Here is a 27,456-nt window from a genome sequence, read left to right on the forward strand (position 1 = left end):
AGGTTTAATATTGAAAAATCCAGAGCAGTCACTTGTTTTAGCCAGTGGCCACAGGCTGACGTTTATATAATACTTTTCTTTCATTATAAACAATGGTTTAACAACTAGAGGCCTCACAGCTGAAAAAAAAAATAGCAATTAGGTTTTTAGCTCCACACAACCAATGTCAGTAAACGACTGCAGCTTTTCTTCTTTGCCTTGCAAGACAAGCAGTGTTGGTCAAGTTACTTGAAAAAAGTAATCAGTAACTAATTACTGATTACTTCCCCCAAAAAGTAATCCCGTTACTTTACTGATTACTTATTTTCAAAAGTAATTAATTACTTAGTTACTTAGTTACTTTTTAAAAACACGATTTACAACCTGAGTAGCTGATAAAGTGATAGATCTTTCAGCCCAATTCTACTTTTTCTGCATAATCATCATACAAAATGTAATCAAATGGAAAAGTCTCTTTTTAAAACTTGTTTTATTAGTTTTAATCTTTTAACTTTATGCATCAAGCAAAAATTTAATTATATGCAACATTCTCTGACTGGAAGAAATTAGTTTAACATTTAAACCTATTTTCTGCACATTCCAGCACATAAATTTTTTTTGTGTTTACACTCAGTCTTTCAAATAGATGCAAGTAAAACACAGCAGAAAATAAATAAAGTCAAAGACTCAGTGGTCCTGTTGCTCTATTTTCACCTGTAAAGCAGGAGTGGGGTAGGCGGAGGTTTACCCTGGTGCAGGTGTGCCGCGGTCAGTGGAAGAATCCGCGAGTTTCTCTGTGAGTTTCCCATTACGTCGTAGCTACTCGGTGCTTGTTTGGAAGTTTAGGGGTTTTTTCACTGTAAAAAGAAGTTTTCTTCCCACGCACGATGGACACTAATGTTTTTGTCACTTTTTATGGAATCAAACTCAAAGTAAGGTCAGTACTTCCCCGCTTTAAACGCTGCACGCTCATACTCTCTCCCACACTCGATATATTATCCACTGTTGATCTGCACACAGCTGTTGTCACCAACGTCGCACTCGCTTACGTCACTGTCGTGAGACACTCTCGCAAAAAAATCACGGTTTTAGTAACGCAGTAACGCAGCGTTCCTACGGGAAAGTAACGGTAATCTAATTACCGTTTTTGCAATAGTAATCCCTTACTTTACTCGTTACTTGAGTAAAGTAAGGGATTACAGTAACGTGTAATCGGATTACAGTAACGCGTTATAAGTAACGCGTTACTCTGTGAGTTACAAGTAACGTGTTACTGCCCATCTCTGAAGACAAGTGAAGTTGATCACATTTAGTCTTACTTACGAATCTCTGTGACTGGGGACAAACTTTAAAGTTCAACATTCAAAGTTTGAAATGCCACAGCTGTTGCACTGTCCAGGCTCATTTTGATGAAACTAGATGGATGATGCCTGTGCTGCTTTAAAAAGAAAATACACAACCAGACAGAGCACAAATAACAACTACTCGTGACATTTTATTTTGGAAACTAAGCAACAGCCTTGTTGGACATGTGTTGCCATAATAGATGGAAAAGACAATCATTTAGACTCTCATAGATGTTTAAATGCTTCTAGTCAGAAGTGTGTGTATGTGAAGCGAAGCAAAAATGGCGTCAGAGTGGAAATATTTCACAACGTGACTGATGGCTTTAGGAGAGTTATTTCACCTCATCGCTTCCAGACTGGAGCGCATGTCTTCTTTAAAGCAACATTGTTTTCTTGCGTTTAATAAATATACATGACTGAGTGAACTAAAGTGCACACAGCTGTGGACTTACAACTGTCGAAGCGAACCTCTGGAATTTTCATATTGTTTTTCAATTACTGAGGTGTCACATGATTCACAGCCACAATCCATTATTTAGTAAAGGTTAGATTCAAGTTTAGTGGCTAAGCATTTCTTCTAAATGTCACACCTTTCAAAAAGAGGAAAAGTAGCACTTAAGGGTTCCAGAGAGGTGATTCTTCACTGTCAAAAAATGTAATTGTGTCCAAGGTAATTTTATGCTTCTTTAAATCACCAGCTCCTCATTGTGTGCACCTTAGATCTCGAAGACACGGGAGGCTCTTTCATTCTCCTCTTCTTGTACGAAGTCGGCTGTTCATCCCTCTCTGATACATGCCAGTAGCTGTTTGTCTCAGAGAGGATGGTCCTTCCCTCTAAAGCAGAGATTCTCCTTCAGTTTCATATAAATACTCTCTCACAGATGGCTTGCTTCAAGTCGTGTCTGCCTCTCTCTCACGTACACCCTCTTGCTGGAATAAGACAATTACTTACACTCATAATTACAGCAAGACAAGAGGAAGCCGAGCAGTTGCTTTGAGGGGAAAGGCAGGGGATAAAAAGGTGAATAAGAGAGGAGACAGTGACAGAGAGAGGAACGGGAGGAGAGTAGACCAGAGGGAGGGTGGGATGATAATGCCAAATAAGCTGCCCTCTCTTCTTCCACGTCTCAGTCTGTGAGCGCTGGAGCACGCCATGAGCTCTGGCAGCGCTCTCCCGACATGTACACCTGTAAGCTCTATTCATTCATTCAGGGTTGCAGCGTTTGTGTATGAACGGCAGTGACTGCAGCAAAGAGTGTCTGAAATCTGCTTTGGCGAGATCGTTTGAGCTTGGAAGCAGAAGCAGTGCAGGAGAAGGCAACACGCAGAGAAGTGGATGCTGAGCAGCTCCGGTCTGCAATTAAGGTTTGAACCCTTTTTATCTTTTCTCCTTTGAGTCATCCATCTTTTCAAATATGTAGGATCAACAGATAAGACACGTTTTCTGCATGTTTATAGGTTTTTCCACGCCGTGTCAGTGCTTATCGAACTATAGACTAAAGTGTAATAGAGATCATCTTGACAAATCCTCCGGTGCTCTGAATAGCTCAAATACAGAGAACTTTTGAGGATCACAGGTGCGTCAGTTAGGAGTTAATGGGGTCAATGTTTTATACTTTTACGGATCATTAAATCTGTTTTGATTCTGAAATAAAGAGTGACACCGAGTGATTCGTGTCTTGTGATACAGTCTGTCATCTTTGACTGCACAGTACTGCTGATATCTACGTCTGTTAATTAGACTTTGGAAGATATTCAAGGAGTCTTAGCTGCCAACTTGTCTTTCTCAAAATACTGGCACTGATGAATATGCAGTATAACGCTTAAGCATCTTTTACCGTTTCACAAAGCCTTGCAGCATTTTAGATGTACTATTATAAAACTATATTGCCATCAACTGTGTCTTAACCACTGGCATAAACAGCACAGTAAAAGCAATAAAGATAAATAAAGAAAACTGCACTAAAAATGTAAATCAAACTGAAAAAAAAAAAGATATCATCAGAGCTAATTAAGATGTTTTATTCAAGTCAGTGTTTCAGTTTTGCTCATTTGCAGGTTTGAAACTTTCAGTTTTGCGACATTAAAGATTAAGTTGGCTTTAATGGTTTCAAGTATCACCAACAATTTATCAAATGATGGAGCAAATTATTAGTGTGCTGATTACTTGAGGAAAACTTGTTGTAAAAAGTTACAATACATTATTATCTTTATTGTAACCAGCAGCACGTTTAGAAATAAGTTATTTTACGGGCGACAAACACTGAGCATGACACATGAAAGAAACACAGACTGATTAGGTAATACGGTAAAAACATATGAACTAGTGCTGTCAACGTTAATCTCATTAAAATGACGTTAATGCCATAACTGCATTAACGCGGCAAATCTCCGTTAGCGAGTTATCGTGTTAAAACAAGCTAACCCCGCTAACGCTTTGACGCCGTGCAGCTCCACGCACGGGCGGTTATGGCATTAATGTCATTTTAACCAGATTAACGGTGACAGCACTAATATGAACATAATATACAGGAAAATCCAAAGAATTTATATTAAATTTATAATTATTAAAATATTTATAATTATTAAAATATTTATAATAAATATTTGAATAATTGTAATAATAGTTCTTTTTAAAAACACAGAGGTGTGAATAATCGCTGTACTGGTGACTTGAACAAATTTCCACACTGAATGTGCCAAGTGATACAAGTGGACAGTGTAACATTGAGGGATGATGAATATGAATCAATATAAAGATTTTTGTAATAACATATAGATGTTAATCATCGCTGTATGTGTGACGATGTTCTTGCAAACTAGGATTCAACCTTTTAAGTAGGAGATAGGGTGCATGTATACATACATACACTACTATCATCACACTAAGATTTGTAGCGATGTTCAATAATTTACCTCGCCATTTGTGCTTCACCTTCTGTTGTCGAACAAATGAGTCTTGTTGAAAAATCTTCACTGGAATTAAGATTTGTCTGGAAATTTAATAATAATAATGGATTGGATTTATATAGCGCTTATCGGGGCCCCCAAAGCACTTTACAATTCCACTATTCATTCACACGCTGGTGGAGGCAGCTACAGATGTAGCTACAGCTGCCCTGGGGCAGACTGACATAAGCGAGGCTGCCATATCGCGCCATTGACCCCTCTGGCCATCACCAGTAGGCGGTAGGTGAAGTGTCTTGCCCAAGGACACAACAACACAGACTGTCCAAGCCGGGGCTCGAACCGGCGACCTTCCGGTTACAAGATGAACTGCCAACTCTTGAGCCACGATCGCCCCAATGGAATGACATTTCACTTTGAAATCCTCCTGAACTATTTTGAGTTTGCATCAACTTGTGTTAGATCGGTATAAAGCAGAATTAAGGGTAGCTCTGATGGATAGGCCATTCAGAGGGTAAATCATTACCCTTTGAACCACTATTGGAGGCTTGCTTTTTTTCTGCACACTCTGCTACTCTATTGATGTACATTACAAAAAAAAGTGCCTTTGAGTCAGATTGTTTTTACCCACTTGAAAGTTGGTTCAGATCAGAGGCAAATTCTCACACGAAGTAGAGGGAATAGTGCATGAGCAGATCAATACACAGAGCGGTTCCTCGCCAAACCAGCACTATCACGCTATGAAGCAGGATGCCAGGTCCTCTGAAGTTTACTCTGAACTGTACTCTCTCATGTCAGATACACTGAAAAAAAAAGTGTAGACAATAGAGTGCTAACTGAGTGAGCGTTTTGTGTGCAATGACTACGAAGCAAGAGCACAGATCTATAGAATTTTGGACAATGACACTCTTTGCAAAATCAAACAGTCACAAAGTGAATGTTGAGCTCAGAGGCTGAAGAAAAATCCTGCACTCAAGAATACTTTGAAGGAAACTGGCATATTATTGTCAAAGTCTACATCAAAAGGGTGCATTCATGAATGGATATACAAACGGTTACGACAAGGTGTAAGGTGCAGCTGTTTTCACTCTTAGCCATCGGAAAGCGAGTTATGAAACACTTTATTGGACAGAGGAAATAATATAACCTGTAAAACATGGTGGAGGCAGTGTTATGGCATCAGCATATGTGGCTGCATACAGCAGCGTAGTGGAAGTGGGTCAGCGAAGTAGCAAGATTATTTTATTAGTGGTGGGTCCAAATTTATTGAGATGTGTGCTTGCTGTTGTGTTATGTTTTGCTGTTTCTTCTTAGTTTATCATTTCCTTGAGAGGCTTTGCCTTTTCCAGGCCACCATTCTGACATAAGGTCAATCACTTCTTCACAATTTGTTGACAGCTTTAGTTAATAAGGTTCAATTTTTTTGTCTCAACTCCATCATGTACTTTTCTGTATAATTAAATGCTCTCAAAATAGGGCTTCCCCATAGTTCTTGTAGAGTATGAACCTGATCACTGCTGAAACTGTGAACCACAGTTTGTGAGGGCACGATTTCAGAAAGCAAACACTGTACCTGGTTGTCCTTTTGTGAACAATTGTAGGTGTAAATTTGTTATTAATTACGATATCAAAATAACTTTTTTTGCATTTTATTTTGGAGAAAAAAGTTATGGGGAGTCATATCTGGAAAGTGGTGTGAGCACTGAGCTTGAATTGTATTAAGGCCCAAACATGCCAGAGTTCATGTTATTTTCACTGGAAACTTTTCCTCTGAATCTTTGAGGATGTTACAGGACATTTTATTGTTGACAGCTGGATGACAGCATGTTGACTGAGAGTTCTGTGAGTGAGAATGTGACTGTCAAAAAAACACTTTTTTGTTTTTGTTTTGTAAATTGCAGGCTGTGCCCTAAAAACCTTCTCCTTGGTCCTTGAGTTGTAGCTGGCTAGCTTTCTGGAAGTGGCTAGTTATTTTAGTTAGGTTGCTAAAGTACCCGATTTCCCTTAAAACAGTCAACCTACAAAAATAACTTTGTGTTATGGTAAGAAAATAGAAGCAAAACTTGAAGATATTTGAAATTTAAATACATTATTGTAAAAAAACAAACAAACAAACAAACATTTCCACTGGTGTTAGGATGGAGGAAGGAGCTGAGTTTGCATATTCTGACTACAAATGGCAACCACCAATTGCATACTTAGTGCTGGAGATCAGAGTATGGTTCAGGTAACATACTGACAAGCTAGATAGCCCTCACTTCCTCCAGAACAATGCAAACCTACAAACCCGACTGACTACGCTAGCAGCAGCCAGAAAGCTTTGTAATTCAATTCAATGCATTTTATGTTAGACTTGGACGATATAAGAGAAATGCATTTCTTTTGTATTACACTCAAATTTGTGCAGCATTCTCCATTTGTACTGACACTAAAGTGTTCAGCCCGACTGTGACTCAGTCTTACCAAATGCCAAGAAGATACAGAACGTCATCCTGCTGATTCATGATGAGCTAACGAGCTTCACACATGGGAAGACAGAAAATGGGCCTTTTTCTGAACGTGAGCAAATGTCTTACTAAAGCTGACTATTTCTTTTCTTATTTTATTTTTACACGCTCTTTGTGGGATGATTTTATAATATGACTGCATTATATTGATAACAATACATGGCTGGAGACAGGGAGAGTCCTGAGACAAGCAGCTTGCCACTAAAGTTGTGAGGTCTTATGGTAAAACTGCACCCACTTTACCTGCTAAATAGAAACAAAGCAATATTTTAATCTAGGCTAATGGTATTGCAGTGTCTGATACATTTCATACAGGACATGCTGGTGCTATTTGGCTAGTGTTTTTGTAGTTCACAAGATGGATCACTAACACAGAAAACACAATATTTGGCACATTTTGTTATTGGGAACTGCTGATTGGCTCATCATTGGTTGTGTCATTGCACATTTTCTGGCTGATGATTCCAATTAAAAGTGTTGAAACCGAGCAACAACATGTATATTTTCACACATCCAAATTAAACATAGGCATAACATACTGTAAGTGTAATGGTGTGATGCGTTTGCCAAGTCTTGTTTGAGTTTATTTCAAACATGCTGCAGTTTTCAGCCCCTATAACTACACTCTGCCCTTTTCTTTAGAACTCAGATTTGATTAAATGTAACATCTCTGAAGTAATTTTGATTCACAGGAACAGAATTACACAAGACTACAAAACTACATGTGTGTATCATATGCTCATAGGGGATCAGCTGATCATTGGGGTCTTTAGCCTGACTTGTTATTTTAATATTGTAGTTTTGCTACATTTACAAATAATTTATTACCCAGCCCACTTCTCAACTTGTTCTTTTTTTTTCGAATCATCCATATTTTAAAAAAATAAATGAATTATTATTAGGCCAGTTGTTATTCATTATGTCAGCATGATAAAGTGTCATTTGGCAGTTTCCCCATAGTGTTGTTGCCCCTAAATACCAAGCTGCTCTGAGGTCACATAACATTATAAATCGACCAAATTTTCCCACACTCAAAAACGATCCAGATACTTATAAATGATTAAACATGAAACAAACGATAAACAGATGCTGCAGTTTATCAGCTGCTTTGTGATACTGTGTAGTGCAGTAATAGCGCTGCATTAAAATGATTCTGCTTTTCCAAAAACAACATTGCAGCAGCGTGTCTGTTTGCCAAGCACATCCTCCACATCCAGTTAAAGCTGAACTTGAAGGAGCCGGGGCCTGAATGGGATAAACCCCCTCTTCAGTATCGGTGAAGTGGAGCAGCAGTGTGTCCTTCTTCCACTAAATGACCCATTCTGGCATCTGAGATCGGTCTACTTAAAAGTTATTGCACTACTTTTAAAGTCCCCCCCGAAGCAATCGCAACAACCGGGAAACTAGTAAACAAGTTAATGTATGCATATTGTGTATCTATGTGTTTTTGTAATCAGGATGAGTGGCATGGATAAAGTGGCTGTATATAATGGAAACGGCTGCGGCTGTGTGCATACATTTCCTTCTTGATTGTAGGATGATTGTATATGTGCTTCTGATTGTTTTGAGTCTATTTTTAAAGCCACTGAAAGATAAAATTGCCTCTATGTGTGGATATCGGGGGTGGGGACAAACTTCCATTCAGCGAAATGTGAGTGAATGCTAATTTATTTAAATTTAACATGAGGGTTGTACACACATGAATAATACATGTGGTTTTATCCCTATAGTTTGACTTTTCCAGTTGTTTTAAGTCTGTACTTCATGTTGATTGCACCACTCTCTTTTTAAAGGTCGGGACAGCACTGGTTTTTAATTCATCCCAATCTGCACTGATCTCCTGTTAGAGAATATTACCAGTTATCTTTCAGATGTAAAGACAAGCATGTTGTGATGTCACTTCACTGCAACTCACTAGCTGCTAAATGAGCATAAACCACTTGCAGAGACTTGTTGTTTCTCACTTTGATCATAAGAATAATTGGATTATCTCATTACATGTCTTGCAGAATATTACAATTCATGTATACACTGAGTTTTGATGGAACTGATTGTCATTTGCCTCTGGCTGCTGATTTGATTTCCGTTATAAGAATGGTCACATAAGTAGCTTAAAATAATTACTACTTCATTAAGGCCATATTAAATTAATTGATACACCGATAAGACATGAATTTTGATGAATACTGATTGCCTCGGGGAAAACAAGCAGATAAATTTTTACTCCGTCATCAAATATGCAAGTATGCAAAACAGCAAAAAAAAAAAAAAAAAAAAGGGAATATTAACAGAAGGACTCCAACTAGAGGCTGTAATCGGATTATGGTGTGCCCAAAACCAAAGTGAATGAGAGTAGGCGTAGACGGTGCCAGTGGTGATTTTGTGGTTGCATATTATGCTGACAACAGTTGCCAATGTTAAACATATTTTAAACATACAAACTCTTTAAATTGCAATCAATCAATCAATCAAGGCTTTATTCGCCATGTGCAGGTTGCCCTGCAGTGAAATAGGGCACCCCCCCCCGACCTTACACACACAACACAGACATCACATGGGGATACAGGTCGGAGATCGGTAGCGTTACAGAAAAAAACACTGAAATATACACTACAATGGGAAAGTACAAGAGGAAAAAAAGAGACCTCTACTCATGCTGGGCTCCTGGGAGGACAGCATGAGAACAGGAAACAAAAAAACTCCTCTGCACAAAAAGTACATAAATGTCCACAACACAACATTATGGAACGCGTGACAAGTCACAGGGTCGGGTGGGGGGTGAGGAGTAATCCGAAGCAAACACAGCAGCCATCCTGCCCAGCGCTACCATTCCAGCGTGGGCTCAGACCCGCCGTGTTCCCAGGAGGGAACAAGCATCGAAGGAAAGGGAGGGGGGGATGAGTGTGTGCATATCAGTGTATATGTGTGTGTGTGTGTGTCCAGAGTTCAGCTGAGACAGTGTCCTTCGCCCTGCTAGGCTAAGTAAACAGTCTTCCAGCCAACCCAGGTGGCCTTGCATGGAATGGGAAGAACAGTCTAAACACAGTCGTTATCAGGGTGTTTTTGTTCGGCGCCAGCTGCGGTCGCAAGGCGGGAGCCGAAGGGTCTCCGCATGAAGTGATGGTGCTTTTTACTTTAGTGCGAACAGCTCATATGAATTTCAAAGCAGTTCTAACAGTCCAACACTGGTCTCTCAATCTGCCGTTGGAGAGCCGTGAGCTTCTCCATGATGTTATCAAACTTGCCTCTGTGATGTTGTCATTCTTGTGCTCAAAGAGCCGATTCTGAGAACTCACGACCACAGTGAGCCTCCCCAAGATGTAATCCAGTCTGCACTCAGAGATCTTATTCTGAGTATTCACGGCAGCTGTAAGCTTCTCCAAGATCTTATCCGTGCTGCACTCAATGAGCCCGTTTTGAGAAACTCACGCCTCGTCCATCGTTTCAATCCCAGCGGGCAGCCTTGTGGAGGTTTGAACAGCCGGTTCCGCTTTCTTAATTCTTTGATAAGTCAGGGCCAAGCCAGCTCCGATCAGCAAGAACCCTGTTACCATGGTTCCAAATAGGTAGATATCTTCAGCACTCAGGCTCACCCAAGCCCAAACTTCTCGTTGAGAAAAGGGTGTCAATTGCATTTAGGGACCAGTTGATCAAATCCATAATTCCTCTTTTAGGTTTTAGAGAACAGACTGTGAGAGAGTGTTCCAGGGAAAAGTAATACAAAAAACACGAGACTAGACAAGGACATAAGAGGCTAAGCAGGAAAGCTAAGTTAGAGGAGGAGGAGAAAAGTGCGACCGCCTTCGTCAAGAGCAAGAGCTGGCATCAAGGTCTTGCTGCTATTTGACAGTGTAACACTTTCACTCCTCATCTTCTCATTGTTAGTGTCAGTGGGGTGGCCTCGTGCTTTGCCCAGGCAGCACAAGAAGGTTGTTCAGCATTCTCTATAGAGAGGAAATGAAAACAGACAACAATCTAAATCCACATTTCATTTCAAATGACTGTATAAATCTTTGAATGAATTTTATTAAGAGTGTTTGATGAAGGTTCCCCATCATGCGAGGATGAGACTACATAAAGGTATTGCAGAGAAGCTCGCTCTCCCTGAGCTCTCAGTTAATTCCAGCCTGAGGTGTGACAACTGCTTTGGCATCTTATTTTTGGTACATATGATTTTAAATGGCAATTATATTATTACAATGCTATGTGGGTTTTTCACAACAAACTGTAGATGTAGAATGGCATGTGTACAATTTGCCTTGATATGTAGGACTGTAGTGGCCAAAAAGTACTTGATTGCCAAGTAGAGTTGGAGTTTTTGGCTTGCTGTTTATATCAGGCTCCAAAGGCTGATAGCTGGCAATACATTACTCTATGAGGAGGCTGGTCGTGTGCATAATTAGATACAGTAACAGTGCAGCATGTTTCCTTGTTAAATGGTGGACAGAAAATGAATCCTCAGAGCCGCCAAGGCTTCAGATCTCTAATGTTATAATTACAATTTCAGGCTAATGCTTCCTTACTGTTCTTTAGAATTTAGCTTAAATTTCACGCTATTGTGCATTTACACATTACACCTACAGGAGCTGCTCGTCCATGAAAACTCATGCCAAGGTGTCTCAGGACACCGCTTTTGTGCTGATGTTAATACCACAGGAGGTTTGGAGCTCTGCAATCATTGAGTCAGCAGAGTGTTGGTGACAGCTCAGCACAGTGACCCTGCTCTGTAACTATGAGGTCTGCCACTGAGTTGCTGGGGTTCCTAAATGCTTCCACTTTGCAATAACACCACTTAAAGCTGAATAACCAGGAAGGAAGAAATGTCCCAAACGGACTAGTTGCAATGGTAGTATCCTATTATAATACCACTCTCAGTATGTTCTTTAGAACACGTTCTTTCACAAATATTGTAAAGACTTCATTTATTAGTGTCACGGTGTTTATTGTTTAGTCTATATTTTCTTATAGCAATCTCAGTATCATTATGAGCTGTGATATATACATCTCATCGGTTCCCGACTGCAGGGTGTATGGTTCCAGAGTTGATGATTTTCTAATTAAACTAATAAGATGATGCTTGTTGCAAACACAAACTGTGCTGAAAGTAGGAACATTTTGCCTGTCTGAGCTGTGAAATGTACTGTTGGCACAGCACTATCCGGTACTCATTAACGCTTTCACTGAAATGTTAGACTTCACACCGTCTGTACTTGTAAACATCTTCACAGTAGAAAGCTGTAATCACATACACCCACATATAAAATTATTAAACTCTCACTTGCTACACTTTTTTAATAACTCATATATACTAAATTCTTTTAAAACTATTTCTCAGGTTTTAGATATCTCAGGCTTATCTGATTTATTTTTCCCCTCCAAACCCAAACATCCCACTTGCTGATGTGAAATTCACTTTAGTAATTCTATTTACCTGTCACTGTTGAGTCCACAATGATAACAAATCAAACCAGGATGCACTCTAAAGTGTCCTACTGACAAGTGAGGACAGGTTGGCAATACGAGCTGTTCATCTGTAGAAAGTTTGTGTATGTGGAGGTCAGAGTTAACGGCTTCATCTATCAGGTATAATCAGAATAAAGTCAGTGCAATGTAGATTCAGCAGATCAGGATTTCAGGATGCTAAACTTTTCATAAGTCCTTAATTGCCTTGTGATTTGAACAGTAATGCGATTGTTCATTATCACTTGATTTAATACAGTCACCATTTAACTGCCCATTCATTAGCCATCCACAGCTGCAATCAAAAGCATGTTATTGTATAGTGTAAGTTTTCAGTGATTTTAAAAAGCAACAGTTGTGTGCACAAGTTGAAAGTCATTAAAGATGAAAAAAAAAAACAGTTTAAAGACATCATTCAGACTTTGCACCTTGGTTTCTGACTCCAGCTACTGGTGGCATTCCCATGCAATACTCATCCATCCTATGTTGTTGTGTTTAATTAAGTGAAATTACTTTCTATACATCAACATGTAAGCATTTTTATTTTAAGCATAAGCTTTCTGATATTAGTATTTAAATTACATTATCAAGTCTATCAAGTCTATGAAAATTCCAAGTCTGTCCATGTAAGTCTTTGTTATTGTCTTTTCAAGAAAATGCACTGCTATCCTTGAAGATAGCATTTCTACAGGGGCATAAAATGCATTGAAGTTCAAAAAGAATATTTATAGTTCTTGACAAAAGGTAATATAGCTGCTTCGTTGCAAAACTCAAATCCTAAAACTGTAACATGAATGGAGTCGTGTGAGTCTGTTTGCCAGGAAATGTAACTCAAGCTTTCTGCATAAGCATAAGAAAAATGTATTACTAGGAAATTTTAACATTCCGGATTCCCTGACTTTTGTTCTAATGCTGTAATTGGATTAATTTTGGTAAATTAACAAAAATGTAAAAAATAATAAAAAAGTGTCGATTCAATCATGCAATCATTCATAATAAGGCTTCTGAAGCAGAAACCCAAAAATGAATACCCCCTCCAGCGTCCTGCAACAATGAAGCTAGATTTGTATGTATGATGCAATAATTACATCTCTGCAAACCAATAAGTGTTTATACAAATTCTAAAGCAGAAAAAATACTTTCAGAGGAAGAAATGTTGCCATTAAAAGCACATGTCAGTGTTGTCATGGCCAGCTTAAGAAAATATTTATTGAATGTGAGACTAGGGATTTATGTTTTAATACTGTATCAAGGCTTCTTCTTTCTCTATATGACACCTTTGAAATTGTATCACAGTATCATTAATCTGATCTGACAAATTCTCACCTCAGGAATAAAAATCACAGGATGTTACATTCTTTCCTAGCAGGTTAAACTTGTGCATAATTTTACTCAACTTTTCCTTATTAACAAAAACCTTCTCAACATGCCAAGCACAGTGAAATGTCAAAAGAAGAAAAGAAAGAAAAAAAGACAGTTTTTTTCACACTCTTGATTGATGAAGAGAAGCCCACATCAAGAGGACTGAGATGTGTTCTTCTCTGATTAGTCTGTTTATATGCGCACATTATTTTGAATAGTTTCTTTTTCTAAACACCATCATCTGCTCTCTAATAACATGCACAAACACACAGGAAGGTGTTTCCAGCTGAAAATGAGGCTGACACACATAATAAAAATCCAAACAGGTGATCATCTGTACACATTTCTAAACAGTCTTTTTAATGAATAAGAAATATTGTTGATGACTGAATGGAATTTGATGCAGGGATACAGACTATGAATATATGAAAGGTTCATTCACTTGAAAGAAAACTGAGCCTGAATACTGCTGCCTTATATCTTCAGAATGAATAATTTTCATATTTAAGCTTGCCAATGAAAAGGATAAATGATAATTCAGCATCAGTTGTTTGACCTGAAATAACAATCTAACTTTAATCTTCATGTTATAGTGTTTCAACCTTATTCTCAAAATGAACAATACATTTTTATTTCTTAATGTGGTCCTAATACTCCATCACACTCTTAGGAAAGCTTTCTCGTAATTCCTTAAAGCAGACTTCAGGAATAGTTCTCCAGGCTTGTTGAAGGACATTCAAAGCTGGTCTTTGTGCCAGTCTATCAAGATGATCCCACGCTGCTTCAGTAATGTGGAGGCACTGACATCCATCCATGTTTTTGCTGCATTTGGATTGTGTTTCGTGCTAAAAAATGAAATTGATGCCAATCAGATTTTTTCCGAATGGTATTGTATAGCAGATATTGTCTTCATTTAAATTTGATCTATATTGACTAGGTCACCAACACAACTGGCTGACATGCAGCCCCAAATATGACCAAACTTCAACCATGTTTGACAGATACGCTCACTGTTGTACCTCCTCTTTATATGCTGATGACAATTTGAACTAAATTTCAAATTAAGATTCATCACTCCATAAGATCGGTTTTCATTTCAGTTCTCGTATAAACTAGCATACGTCATGCTTTTCTCCTGGTTTCCCTTCTTTAAGAATGGCTTCTTGAAAGCCGAGAACTGAGAGTATTTCTGATCAGGCTTCAGTAAACAGTAGATATATCAATTGAAAATCCAGATGTATGTAGATATGACTTTCAGATACTGTTCATCAGCTATTGATAGTTAAACTTGCCAACTGACCACCACTTGTCCGGTTTCCTTGAATTTTTTAGGGACACCCTGCTAAACCTTTGACTAATTGCTCTTTGGGAATCACCTTAGTGGTGCCACGATACAATTTTTGTCAAGTGCGTGCAGGCAGGAATGGTGGACCCAAAGTGCAGACTAGGGCTGGGCTATATCATACCGTTCATGGTAATACCGGTGTAATGTTGGTCAACGATAGGAAAATGAAATATGGCGATAGCATATGGGTAAAACGCACATGCGCAGTGCCTTTGCTTTCATACGCACATGGCGGCGACGCAGAATGAGAAGAGCGAAAGTGGATCGTTGAATGAAACAATGAACCAGAACTGGTTTGTAAAAATGCTGCAGCTTCACTGGTGGAACTGGTTTAGCTTTCGTCCGTCAGATACACAACAAAGCACTATTTTTGGTAGAGCATGCTAGCGGGCCGTCGTTATTACCGTGTTGTTTGGAAAATACGGCGCACTTAAAATCAATCCTTTGATTTTTCTGAAAGTCGACAGAGCCCCTTATAATCCCGTGTGCCTTATGTATGAACTCTGGTTGTGTTTACTGACCTCGAAACGATTTTATGTGCACGGCGCTCGAAAATCTGTCAAATGTTTCAGTACAACTTTGCTAAGCTACGAAGCCGCACCGCTTGATGGATTGTCGGAGCATTACGGCTATCGTAGGCGGAGCCTCGCGGAGTGATACGTACTGTGCTTCAACATAATCTGTCACGATCTGGTACAGGGATTCAAACGCAGAGCGGTAAGGTATCTCCAAGGTGTAGTTTATTTACAGTGCCAGTGCAATATATGTACAGTGAAGGGATCCAAAACTCCGGGGGAATCACAGGGTAACTCGCTCACGTCTTCTTCGCTCACACTCACACACGTTCCCGCAGCAGGGAGGTCGCAGGTCCCGGGGGGGGGAAGATCTGAGGCAGACGAGAAGGCAGGTCACCAACTAATCACAAATCACGAATATGAAGCACAAGAGCTGTGAGAACACTAACGTTAGGGGTACAATCATCCAGCGACGAGAGGATCTGTGTTCCAGCCTCAAATAGTGCTCCCGGTGATGATGGGTGAGTGTTGTCAGGTGTGTGTGTGGGCCAAGGGCGGGAGCCCACAGTGAGCTCCGCCCAGGCAGAGAGGGAGAGAACAGAAACAGCAATTGTAGCCTTGTGGGGCCGACCGGGCAGGCACGGAGACCATGACATAATATTACCGTATTGTGTGTGTATAACCTCTTTTTAAGTTGTGTGGATGTTATACATGGTTATGCTGAGGATATGTCGGCCAGTTTCCACTGGAAATGCCTTTTGGTTAAACTGTCAGCGAGGAATTTGCATTTGCACTGTTACATTTTTATATAACTTTAATGCACATAAAAAACAGCTGCTTGTTTAAGTGAAAATACATTGATGGGGTTTTTTGCACTAATAAAGTTGTGGAGTTGTAAAGTATTTTGTCTAGTGTCAGTTATATCGTTATCGCAAATTTTCAAACGTATATCGTGATAAATACTTTTGGTCATATCGCCCTGCTCTAGTGCAGACTCACGGAAACAAAATGACAAAACACAAGTCCACAAGAAGCCGAGGAGCTCAAGAAAACCAAAAGTCCGTGAAGAGCACTGGAACTCAAAAAACTGTCCATAAAGCTCTCCGGGGATTGCCCGGAGCAACACAGGCGAGGAAAATCCGGGATTTTTACAAACCAATTCTGGTTCATCAGTTACATTTAACGATCCGCTTACGCTCTTCTCATTCTGCGTCACCGCTATGTGCGTATGTAAACAAAGGCACTGCGCATGCGCGTTTTACCCATATTCTATTGCAATATTTCATTTTCCTATCGTTGCCCAAAATTACACTGGTATTACCGTGAACGGTATGATATAGCCCAGCCCTAATGCAAACTGGGGGAGCTAGGGATCGAACCACCAACCTTCTGATCAGCAACTAACCTGCTCTACGTCCTGAGTTACAGCCAGCCAGGTTGTGGACCAGACGACGGCGTGGCAGCAGCAGGACCAGATGAGGCAGGACCAGACTTAATTGATTAGTCTCTGATTGATTTAATGTTCATGTAATCCAAACATACAGTGTCTGAGTTTGTTGGTTCGGGCAGAACTGAATCCCGAGAGGAAAACAGTCTGATTCACAGTGAATGAAATGTCAGAAGGTTCGGGACCGGGATGCTCAAGCGGAACATTCAGCAAACAGTCACTCTTACTCACCGATGAAGTTAGCTCAGCAGCCCTGGAGTGACAGCGGCGTGAGCGACGCCTTCCCTTGTGGAAGGGGGAGGCGGCGAGAGAGAGGACGGACCAGTTCGCAAGTCATCCAGCGGATTGAGCTGCGACTGCTCCAGTTGATCGGGCTGCAAATCCTCCGGCTCCTCACACTGAAGCGGTTAACCTCCAGCAGAAACGCCGTCCTGCTGTGGCAAACGCAGCTGCTTCACAGAGAACTCTGTCTGGTGCTGCTGTGTTGGCGTGGAAAGAAAGATAGCTAGCTCACTGGCTCTTACGTGCTCCCTCCATGCAGCTATGGTGCTGCTCAGTTTAGTGTTCAAGGAGAATTGATGAAGCCGGGGTTGTTCTTAATCATTGCGTCCACTGCGCTCAGTCCCACAGACATAGCCTGTAAGCTATCGGCCTGAGAGATGCGGTCCAGCAAATTAACCAACCTCTCCATTTCGGAATCAACCTCAGAGGCGGAACAATCTGCGGGGTCCATGTTCTGGTCATGATCTTATGTCAAGTGCAGGTGAACTTAAATACAGCTTTAATGCTGGACGGCAAAACAGAAAACTGGCTGCATTAGAATACAAAATAAACAGAACACACAGTACAGAATGAGGGTAGATCGCGACACTGACACAGAGAAACACAAGGCTAAAATACACAGAGGGAGCTTTCTGGGAATGAGAGACAGAAGCGAAACACAGCTGGGACAAATCATACATGACGAGACCAAAGGGAAGCAAAACTCAATACATTAACCCAGACTTTCAAAGTAAACCAGGAAACATAACAGACTGAACTTGTATACATAGACTCACAGGCAGACACTGAAACCATAGACACTACAAAGGGAACACGGAAATCACAACCAAAACCTAAGAATTAATAAAGAAATATATTTAAAAACAAAATACTGGGTCAGCGACTCAGGCACCCCAACAATTTTACCCCTGTGAATCTGTGTCTTTGACCTTTTTTCTTAAACTGATGTGAACAAATGCTGGGTGTAACTCAGTTAAATTTAATAAATTCTGTTTTCATGGATGCCTGGATGTTAAAGCAGCAACACTGATCATTTTATTAAAGATGAAAGAATTTAGCCAGTGTTTAACTCTCAGTGATGCCGCAGTGTTCGTTTGACTTTGGGACCTGAAGGTCGATGGAGTTTAGGACCCAGATTACTCAGCGAGGCTCCATCACGCAGTGCCACCAAAGTCGTACTAAAACATTTGACAGATTTTTGAGCGCCGTGTAGCACATAAAATCAGTTTGAGGTCAGTAAGCACAACCAGAATTTATACATAAGGCGCACCGGATTATAAGGCAAACTGTCGATTTTTGAGAAGATTAAAGGATTTTAAGTGCGCCTTATTGTGCGGAAAATACGGTACTAAGGTTTTCAGCATCTCTGCCATGGCATCAGACTACACAGGCCCCCCTTCCCAAGTTCATCAGTGAGTCCTGATCGCCTAAGGCACTGTCACAGGTTTATCAGTTGGACCAATACCTCTGTTTACTTGTAAACAGACCTAACTGTTGTTGATGATGTCTGTTGATTTAAAATTAGCTTTTGCCTTTTATTTAAATGCAGTTGTCCATAATGAGTGGTTTTCACAAAGTACATGGCAGCTCCTGGTATCTTCCAATTTTAAGGCTGAACTAGTAAGTTTTTTTCCTCTTGGCTAATTGCATCTGTGGTTTTACTGATATTGCCTGAATGTGGCTTTACATCTGGGATTTTACCAATGTCATGTTTCCCCATACATTTTCTTCCCATAGTGTATGTGTAGACAAACGTGTATGACTGCAGTGTCCCATGTGTGATGTCAAAAGACTTACGCAGGCTTGAAGTTAGAGTCTCTTGTCTAAACCACCTGCTGTAAGCACCATCAGCCATGTACCAGTCCTCCTTAGTTCCTGATATGAGCGTTCCTCAGATTGTAGGCATATTTTTACCCTATTTCTCTTTAGGAGTTTTCAAGCAAAAAGAGTCTATTCAAAGTGCACTCCTTTCATACGCCTGTCAGGAAATGAAAAGAAATGCCCTTACTGTCTGACTAGTGGGCCATGTGACTAGCTTTTTTTTCTTTTGCCTTAGATAAACAACTCTCAGTTTTTTGAAATCCAGCTTCATCCCCAAGCAAAATTTCCATTTGTGTGGCTGTGACATTTTTTATGTGATTTATTCTATTGTCCCGAATCCCCCGGCCTTTGCTGCCCCTCCACCTCGTCCCCTTGCCATCAGCTTGACAATCCCAGCCTTTGTTTTTGCAATGAGAAGCAGCATTCTTCCAGAGGGATGACCTCCTCTGTCTCTATAGAGGCTGGCACTGGGGACACGACCCTCCCCGATGATTGGATAGCACCCGCCGGATGCTGTGAGTGAAATCCACTAGTTGTCACCCCAATGCTGCCCACATGTGCGCCAAACACAAGCTCATTCCCGAGAAAGAGAACTCGAGGGATCCCTCTGTTCATCCCAGCTGATGCTCCCAAGCCTCAGCACCGCTATCAGGACCATTAGCACAGAACACAGGATCCAACTCTGTGGATCATCATTCGTTTCTGTGAGTATCCATTTGATGCTTTTTAACCGTAGTTTTTAACAATATACTTTAGAGTCAGGACTCCAGTGATCATTATATTATTGTTCTTAACAACTGCCAAGCAGGGCAAATTAATTTCTCCCTTTTTAGAAGAAAAGAAAAGAGGAGGTTTTAGCAGCACCATAAGAGGAGGCTGAAATGAAAGGTACTGAAGTGAAAAACTATTTCAGAGAGACTCATCCTTAAAATCCCAAAGCACACTCATTATTAGAATTCCAAGCCAGCAGTACATCAAGGCACCCAGCTCAAGTTTTATACCTCAAACCAGCTGAAAGGGATGAGTGCAAACACAGGAACATCAAAAACCAGAAACAGTAATGCATTAGGCTACCTGCAGCGATGCAGGTATCTGTCATACACGGACACCTGCACAGATCTGGATTCAGGTTATTATGCAGTTATGTGGGTAGGGATAAGTGAATTTACTTTGCAATACCTGTATTGTACTTTTATTAAATACACAGCACATAATAACTGTTGCCGTTATGGCTGTCTGTGTGCCACCTGGCTTGAGGACTGTAGGGTGGGAATAGGAACTGCTTTGTAATGAGGATTTGCCGTGGATACATGGATGCTATAACACAGAGTTAGCTGGGCATTCACAGAAATGCAAAGCTGTGGTCAATGGTGCTATTTATTGAAATTCCATATCATGAGTGTATCTGTGCGACACAGTGCTTGTAAGGCTTGTTACCCTTTAAATTGTGGCTCTTTCATCAGTATGCCTTCAGTGTGTACATGTCACATAGCCCCCAGCAGTGCCTGCCATTTGACTCTCATTAGCACAAACAACATTTGTATGGATTTCCCAGCTGAAACCGAATTTATGTTTCAGGGAGTTTTGATACCAAGAGAGACCTATTTATAGTGTTTATGAGCTCGTCCATACATTTTAAAGACATGGTCAGACACTTTCAATCCTTTTAAGTGCGGCATGAGGCCTGCCTGTCCTCCTTCCACTCATTGCTCTTTAAACCAGTCAGAGTCTATCAATAATGAGCACTGCATTAGAATCATTTGGTTTGATTTGTAGATGTGCGTCTCTTTCCAGCACAGCTTTACTGCCAAGTCCCATTATGTACTTGAATTGATTTACAGCTATTCTATCATTTCTTATAGGTAACGCCATAAAAAAAGGCACATTAAAAGAACACAAGAAGATTGCAGTCACATTAAAACACTGGTGCCATAGTAAATGTGTAGTAGTGGTCAGTTGTGTGTTATATAAACAAACTATCAGCCTGTTGTTGCTGATTGGTGTTCTAACAGGCACAATCATCGGCATGCTTCAGTGCTCGCACACAGTGCTATTGTTCACGGCTGAGCTGAAGAAAATAATACTACATTATGTAGATGGATCAAAAATGAATCATTCCATGAAAGAACCTTCAAATTGTTAAAAAATTGTTTTATGTCTGAGTTTCATGCAATGTTCGTGTGCTGACTCATCTGCCCCCAGCAAAGGTCATTAGCAAGTGGCAGACCTGTGTGCTTAGTGATGTGTATGGACACGGGTGCTGCGCCAAGAGGATTCTGAAAACCAATCAAGAGAGCACTTTCTCAGCTGATGGGATTTAATGAAAAAATCAATTTGAAACAAACACTGCCAGCACGACCCATGTTATTTTATTTTCTCCTTATCCTTCAAAGTGCTTCCAGTAGCGATGGTAGCGGTACTGTCATGAGCCATGTCTTTGATTATGCGCATTTTCATCATGTAAAATTATTCAATAAGAAATATTGTATTTGTCATTTTTTAATGTTTTCTTATCAGTCGCAGTATTGGGTCGATTGCCTGATAGTTTTATAAAGACAGAAATATCATTTGTTTACTCTCTTTTTCCTAAGATAATTTTTATTTGACATTGTTGGCTCTGTTTGTCAGTTGTTGGTGTAAGGAAACAGGAAACAGGGAAAGGGTATGACATGCAACCTGCTGGGAGGAACAGTGAAAGCTGCAGGCACAGCATGGGGTATGTGCCTTATCCGTTAGACCAATGCACACTTTCAGCTATTTGATTTTAATTGCAAATACTTGTAAATACTTAAACGTTGTGGGTTTAACATTAGTAAAGGGACTCAGGCAGCTGGAAACCATATATCTATGTATGGATGGATGTATGGATAGATGAGGTGTTTTGTGATGTTCTCAAATTGATCTCCCTGTTGGAGCTCAGTCTGGGGGAGTTTTTTTTCTCCTCGTCTTTCCTCATGTTGTGCAGTTTCCATTGTTATACCTCTCTGACCTGCCTTCCCCATGTGATGTTTGTGTAATGTATGTATGGTCGTAAGGGTAAGATGGTGCTGGCAAGGCTGGCAGCCTTAACCCAATTTCCCTCGGGATGAAAAAAGTATTATCAATCAATTAATCAATCAATAGCCTGGCTGCAATTACACTTTTTCAACTTTATATTTGAGCTTGTAACAGACATTTATGCAATATAATGAAGGAAATGTAGAATAAACATAAAGAATGTTAAATGCTTAAATTCAAAGAGAATTTGAATAGTTTTCTTCAGTCTGTTAGCACAGGCTCTCTCCTGTGAAATGCAACTTTTTTAAAAACCTATATACTAATAGGTAAGTATACATTAATATATAATATATATTAGTGCTGCCAAACAATTAAAGTGTTTAATCAGATTCATCACAGGGTTACTGTGGATTAATTTTGATTAAATATCATGTTTATTCTATATTAATCAGATTTCATTTTGCATGAGCAAACAGACTCGAGAAAAAAGGGAAAATATACGAACTTAATATGTTTATTGAACATTTGGAACATTCATGTTAACAGAAACCTCTGTAAACGTTCATCCTCTCTCTCTGTCACTCCTGGGGAGGCTTCAAGTCCTTGAAACGAGGACCTGTGTAAAGGTTCTCAGTGATGTTAACAGGTCTGCAGTTTGTTGCAATCCCCTCGGCGTCAGTCGATGTGTCCGAGGGCGACTTACTGAGTCCCCGATGCTCCGTGAGGGGTTTGTCGCAATTGTGGTTTGACATATATATATATATATATATATATGTATATATATATATATATATATATATATATATATATATATATATATATATATATATATATACACAGCAAATCCAGCATGTCCAAATTAACACTGTCGGATTTGATTTCAACACTATTAAAGTGTCTATATGGGTCCACACCAGAGAGTGTTAATTTAACTCTTTTTGGAGAGTTGGTACGTTAACTCTGATTTAGTGTTAAACACCAAATCTGTCTGGAGTTGATAATTTAACACTTGGTGTTAAGAGTTTATATATTAACTCTCAAAGAGTATTTTAGTTTAACTACGTAAGAGTTATCTTCTAATTCATTCTAAAAAGCGGGAAATTTCCTGTTCTGAACTTCTAGAAATTTCTTTTGGAAATAAACATTTACTAAAAAGATGCAATGGTTTTTGAAAAACATTTATTCTGAACTGTGCACCACAATTTCAAAAACATTTTCTGAAAGATGTAACAGTATACATGTTCTCACTTTCATTAGAATTTTGTTTATCAAAAGGTCTGACATGGTAAATGCAAATAACAGCATCTCATCACTTATTTCTTCAATACAATATGCATGTCCTTCATTCATCCCTTTGTGGAACTTCAACGCACTTCTGCTCTCCCCCATATTCCATCTTCACAAGCATATCCTGTGTGGAGATTGAATAAAAATTAGTTGACACTAATTAATGGCACAAATAATCCAGTAAACAATTGCAGCACAGTAAAAAAAAGGAATCCTCTTTGAGCCAGGTAATACTGAACTAAATGTAAAACTTTTTCATTTTTACCTAAACCGTGTGCACAAAACTCTGGAGGGATCTATGCTAACGTAGAATCCAGTCAGGACGCCTGCTACTGCTGTTTGCTCGTTTTTTTTTTTTTATGGGCGATCGTTTTCAGGCTTCAAGCAGCACCATTATACCAACATTTCACATTCTAGACATTGTTTTAGGTGTATTTGACCAAAGATTTGACTGAAAATTCACATGCAAGCTTTTTTTCAAGGCTGTGGTATTTGCCCGCAAACAATACCTTTCAGCTAGCTAAAACAGAATATTATGCTATCACCGAGCAACATGGCTAATGCCTTTCACACAGCTTTGTCTCAACTCCAAAGAGCCACAGAAGTAAAAGCTCATAATAATAATTGAAACAATCTTTGAAAGAATGACTTACCAAGCATGGCAAACAACTCAAATATGTAGAGCAAAATGTTCTGAAACGGCTTCACTTCAGCTTCGATTGGAGCCGTGCTGGGGGCGGAGTCTGTGAATTTACTCTGTTGGTGTCATAGCCCCTGTAGGAGTTCAGAGTTAAGAGGTCAAGAGTTAATGTTTCCATTGTAACACCTCCAGATTTGACATAGAAACACTCATTTTTAACACTCGATTTTAACTACTATCATTTTACACCTCAGAGTTACATTAAAAGAATGTGACTCTACTTAGAGTAAAATTAACTCTACTTTTGCAAGAAGACTATTAACACCAAAACATTTAACACTTTTGAATTTGCTGTGTATAATATATATATATATATATATATATATAAAACACCCAGCACGCCCCTGCGGGCGGTTTATCCTTCAAGCTCGGGTCCTCTACCAGAGGCCTGGGAGCTTGAGGGTCCTGCGCAGTATCTTAGCTGTTCCCAGGACTGCGCTCTTCTGGACAGAGATCTCCGATGTTGTTCCCGGGATCTGCTGGAGCCACTCGCCTATCTTGGGAGTCACCGCACCTAGTGCTCCGATTACCACGGGGACCACCGTTACCTTCACCCTCCACATCCTCTCGAGCTCTTCTCTGAGCCCTTGGTATTTCTCCAGCTTCTCGTGTTCCTTCTTCCTGATATTGCTGTCATTCGGAACCGCTACATCGATCACTACGGCCGTCTTCTTCTGTTTGTCTACCACCACTATGTCCGGTTGGTTAGCCACCACCATTTTGTCCGTCTGTATCTGGAAGTCCCACAGGATCTTAGCTCGGTCATTCTCCACCACCCTTGGGGGCATCTCCCATTTTGACCTCGGGACTTCCAGGTTATACTCGGCACAGATGTTCCTGTACACTATGCCGGCCACTTGGTTATGGCGTTCCATGTATGCCTTGCCTGCTAGCATCTTGCACCCTGCTGTTATGTGCTGGATTGTCTCTGGGGCATCTTTACACAGCCTGCACCTGGGGTCTTGCCTGGTGTGATAGACCCCAGCCTCTATGGATCTTGTGCTCAGAGCTTGTTCTTGTGCTGCCATGATTAGTGCCTCTGTGCTGTCTTTCAGTCCAGCTTTGTCCAGCCACTGGTAGGATTTCTGGATATCAGCCACCTCCTCTATCTGCCGGTGGTACATACCGTGCAGGGCTCTGTCCTTCCATGATGGTTCCTCGTCTCCCTCCTCTTTCTTGGGTTTCTGCTGCCTGAGGTATTCACTGAGCACTCGGTCAGTTGGGGCCATCTTCCCAATGTATTCTTGGATGTTCGTTGTCTCATCCTGGACTGTGGTGCTGACACTCACCAGTCCCCGGCCCCCTTCCTTCCGCTTAGCGTACAGCCTCAGGGTGCTGGACTTGGGGTGAAACCCTCCATGCATGGTAAGGAGCTTTCTTGTCTTTATGTCAGTGGCTTCTATCTCCTCCTTTGGCCAGCCTATTACCCCAGCAGGGTACCTGATCACGGGCAGGGCGTACGTGTTGATGGCCCGGATCTTGTTCTTACCATTCAGCTGACTCCTCAGGACTTGCCTGACCCTCTGCAGGTACTTGGTGGTTGCAGCTTTTCTAGCGGCCTCTTCATGGTTCCCATTCGCCTGCGGGATCCCCAAGTACTTGTAACTGTCCTCTATGTCTGCAATGTTGCCTTCTGGTAGTTCAATCCCCTCAGTTCTGACTACCTTCCCTCTCTTTGTTACCATCCGACTACACTTCTCCAGTCCGAACGACATTCCAATGTCATTGCTGTATAGCCTGGTAGTGTGGATCAGTGAATCGATGTCTCGTTCACTCTTGGCATACAGCTTGATGTCATCCATGTACAGGAGGTGGCTGACAACTGCTCCGTTCCGTAGTCGGTATCCGTAGCCAGTCTTGTTAATGATCTCACTGAGGGGGTTCAGGCCTATGCAGAACAGCAGTGGGGACAGAGCATCTCCTTGGTAGATCCCGCACTTGATGGTGACTTGTGCTATGGGCTTGGAGTTGGCCTCTAGTGTTGTACGCCACATCCCCATTGAGTTCCTGATGAAGGCTCTTAGGGTCCCATTGATCTTGTACAATTCTAGGCATTCCAGTATCCAGCTGTGGGGCATTGAGTCATAGGCCTTCTTGTAATCAATCCAGGCAGTGCACAGGTTGGTCAGTCTGGTCTTGCAGTCTCGGCTGATTGTTCTGTCTACCAGTAGCTGGTGTTTTGCGCCTCTGGTATTCTTGCCAATTCCTTTCTGTGTCCCGCTCATGTATTGACCCATGTGCCTGTTCATCTTAGCCGATATGATGCCTGACAGGAGCTTCCATGTAGTACTGAGGCAGGTATATATATATATATATATATATATATATATATATATATACATATATATAGATATAGATATATCTATATATAGTTAAACATGGTGAAATGTTCGTGTATTGTAGACCAATAGAAACCAAAGTGTCTCTACTGTAGCGGATTTGTGTGTTTTGCATGATGCCCATGCAAGATTATCGCAGATATAGCAAAAAGTGACGAAAAACTGCAAAAAGTGGAGAAGTTGGGGCAGAGCATCCAGCACGGCAGCCGACCTCACCGGCGCCATTTTGTAATTATGCTTAACTATATGAAGCTTATTAGACATTATGAAATAGATTGTATGTAAAAGCAAATTTTGCCAAAGTGCTTAAAAGAGTTTTTTTCCTTAGCAAATTTTCTACTTAAATTTTGTATTAATTTAACAAATTTTTGGATATCATGTGTGATTTCCATTGCAAATATTAATCAAAGTTATATTTATGGGGCTTGGCAGAAAAAACACTGGAGCGGCGCTGTGATGATATCAAGTACACTGCTGTTCCAACTGCAGAATGATCGCGCTGCGTTCTCCCGTTCACTGAAGTACAGACGAGCAAGGAAGCAGCGGACTTCAGAGTGCTTGAAACACAGAGGCCATGAGACCATACTCTCACAGTCACTGTTCACTCCATGGTGTGTGTGTGTGTGTGTGTGTGTGTGTGTGTGTGTGTGTGTGTGTGTGTGTGTGTGTGTGTGTGTGAGGGGTGTTTAGCTGCCCTGAATCAGAAACTGCTTGCTGTTTACATAGAGCGTTTATAGATTCACACTGAGTTTATTTTAGGTCTTTTTCTCTCGTTCAGCATTTGTTTCAGTTCTTCTTCATCTTGATGAGCTTCAGCTCCGGATTTTGCATCTTTTTTTTTTCATTTGAAAAATAAAATGTCACTGGCTCTTAGTTTTCACACTTAAGATGGCTGATATTTTTGAAAAGCTTATTCAATTAAATTAAACTTATTCCTCAAGTTCAGCTTTGAATATTTAAAATATTTAATATATATTGCATAATATATCAATATATAACTTCCTCCTCATCTGTTCTGCACAGTCGTTCTACTCTGTATCTATGCAGACTGCTCATGAACCCCATTAGCAGCTCCTTGGTGTTGGTGCTGTTCAGTTCTTATTACTCCAGTCACTGAATTTTGTGATGCTTCAGTTTATATGCTGGCTGTTCTTTCCCACTT

The 27,456-nt window shown here is 40.5% G+C and overlaps 1 protein-coding gene across 6 annotated transcripts in view; it reads left to right on the forward strand.

Annotated features, from left to right (window-relative positions):
* Positions 1-690: 690 nt before the first annotated feature.
* b3gat1b (beta-1,3-glucuronyltransferase 1 (glucuronosyltransferase P) b) overlaps positions 691-27,456 on the forward strand; it is a 62,173-nt gene continuing 35,407 nt past the window's right edge. For 2 of the 6 annotated variants that reach the window (XM_082548430.1, XM_082548431.1), the window contains exon 1: positions 1,271-2,690. The gene's annotated coding sequence lies outside the window, so the exon portion shown is untranslated. Of the gene's footprint in view, positions 776-811; positions 917-1,270; positions 2,691-19,446; positions 19,676-27,456 lie in introns of those variants that run through there. The other 4 variants (XM_082548428.1, XM_082548427.1, XM_082548426.1 and 1 more) reach the window with 4 other exon arrangements.

The sequence above is a fragment of the Aulonocara stuartgranti genome (genome assembly GCF_965226115.1).
Source record: "Aulonocara stuartgranti genome assembly, chromosome: 10".
NCBI lineage: Eukaryota > Metazoa > Chordata > Actinopteri > Cichliformes > Cichlidae > Aulonocara > Aulonocara stuartgranti.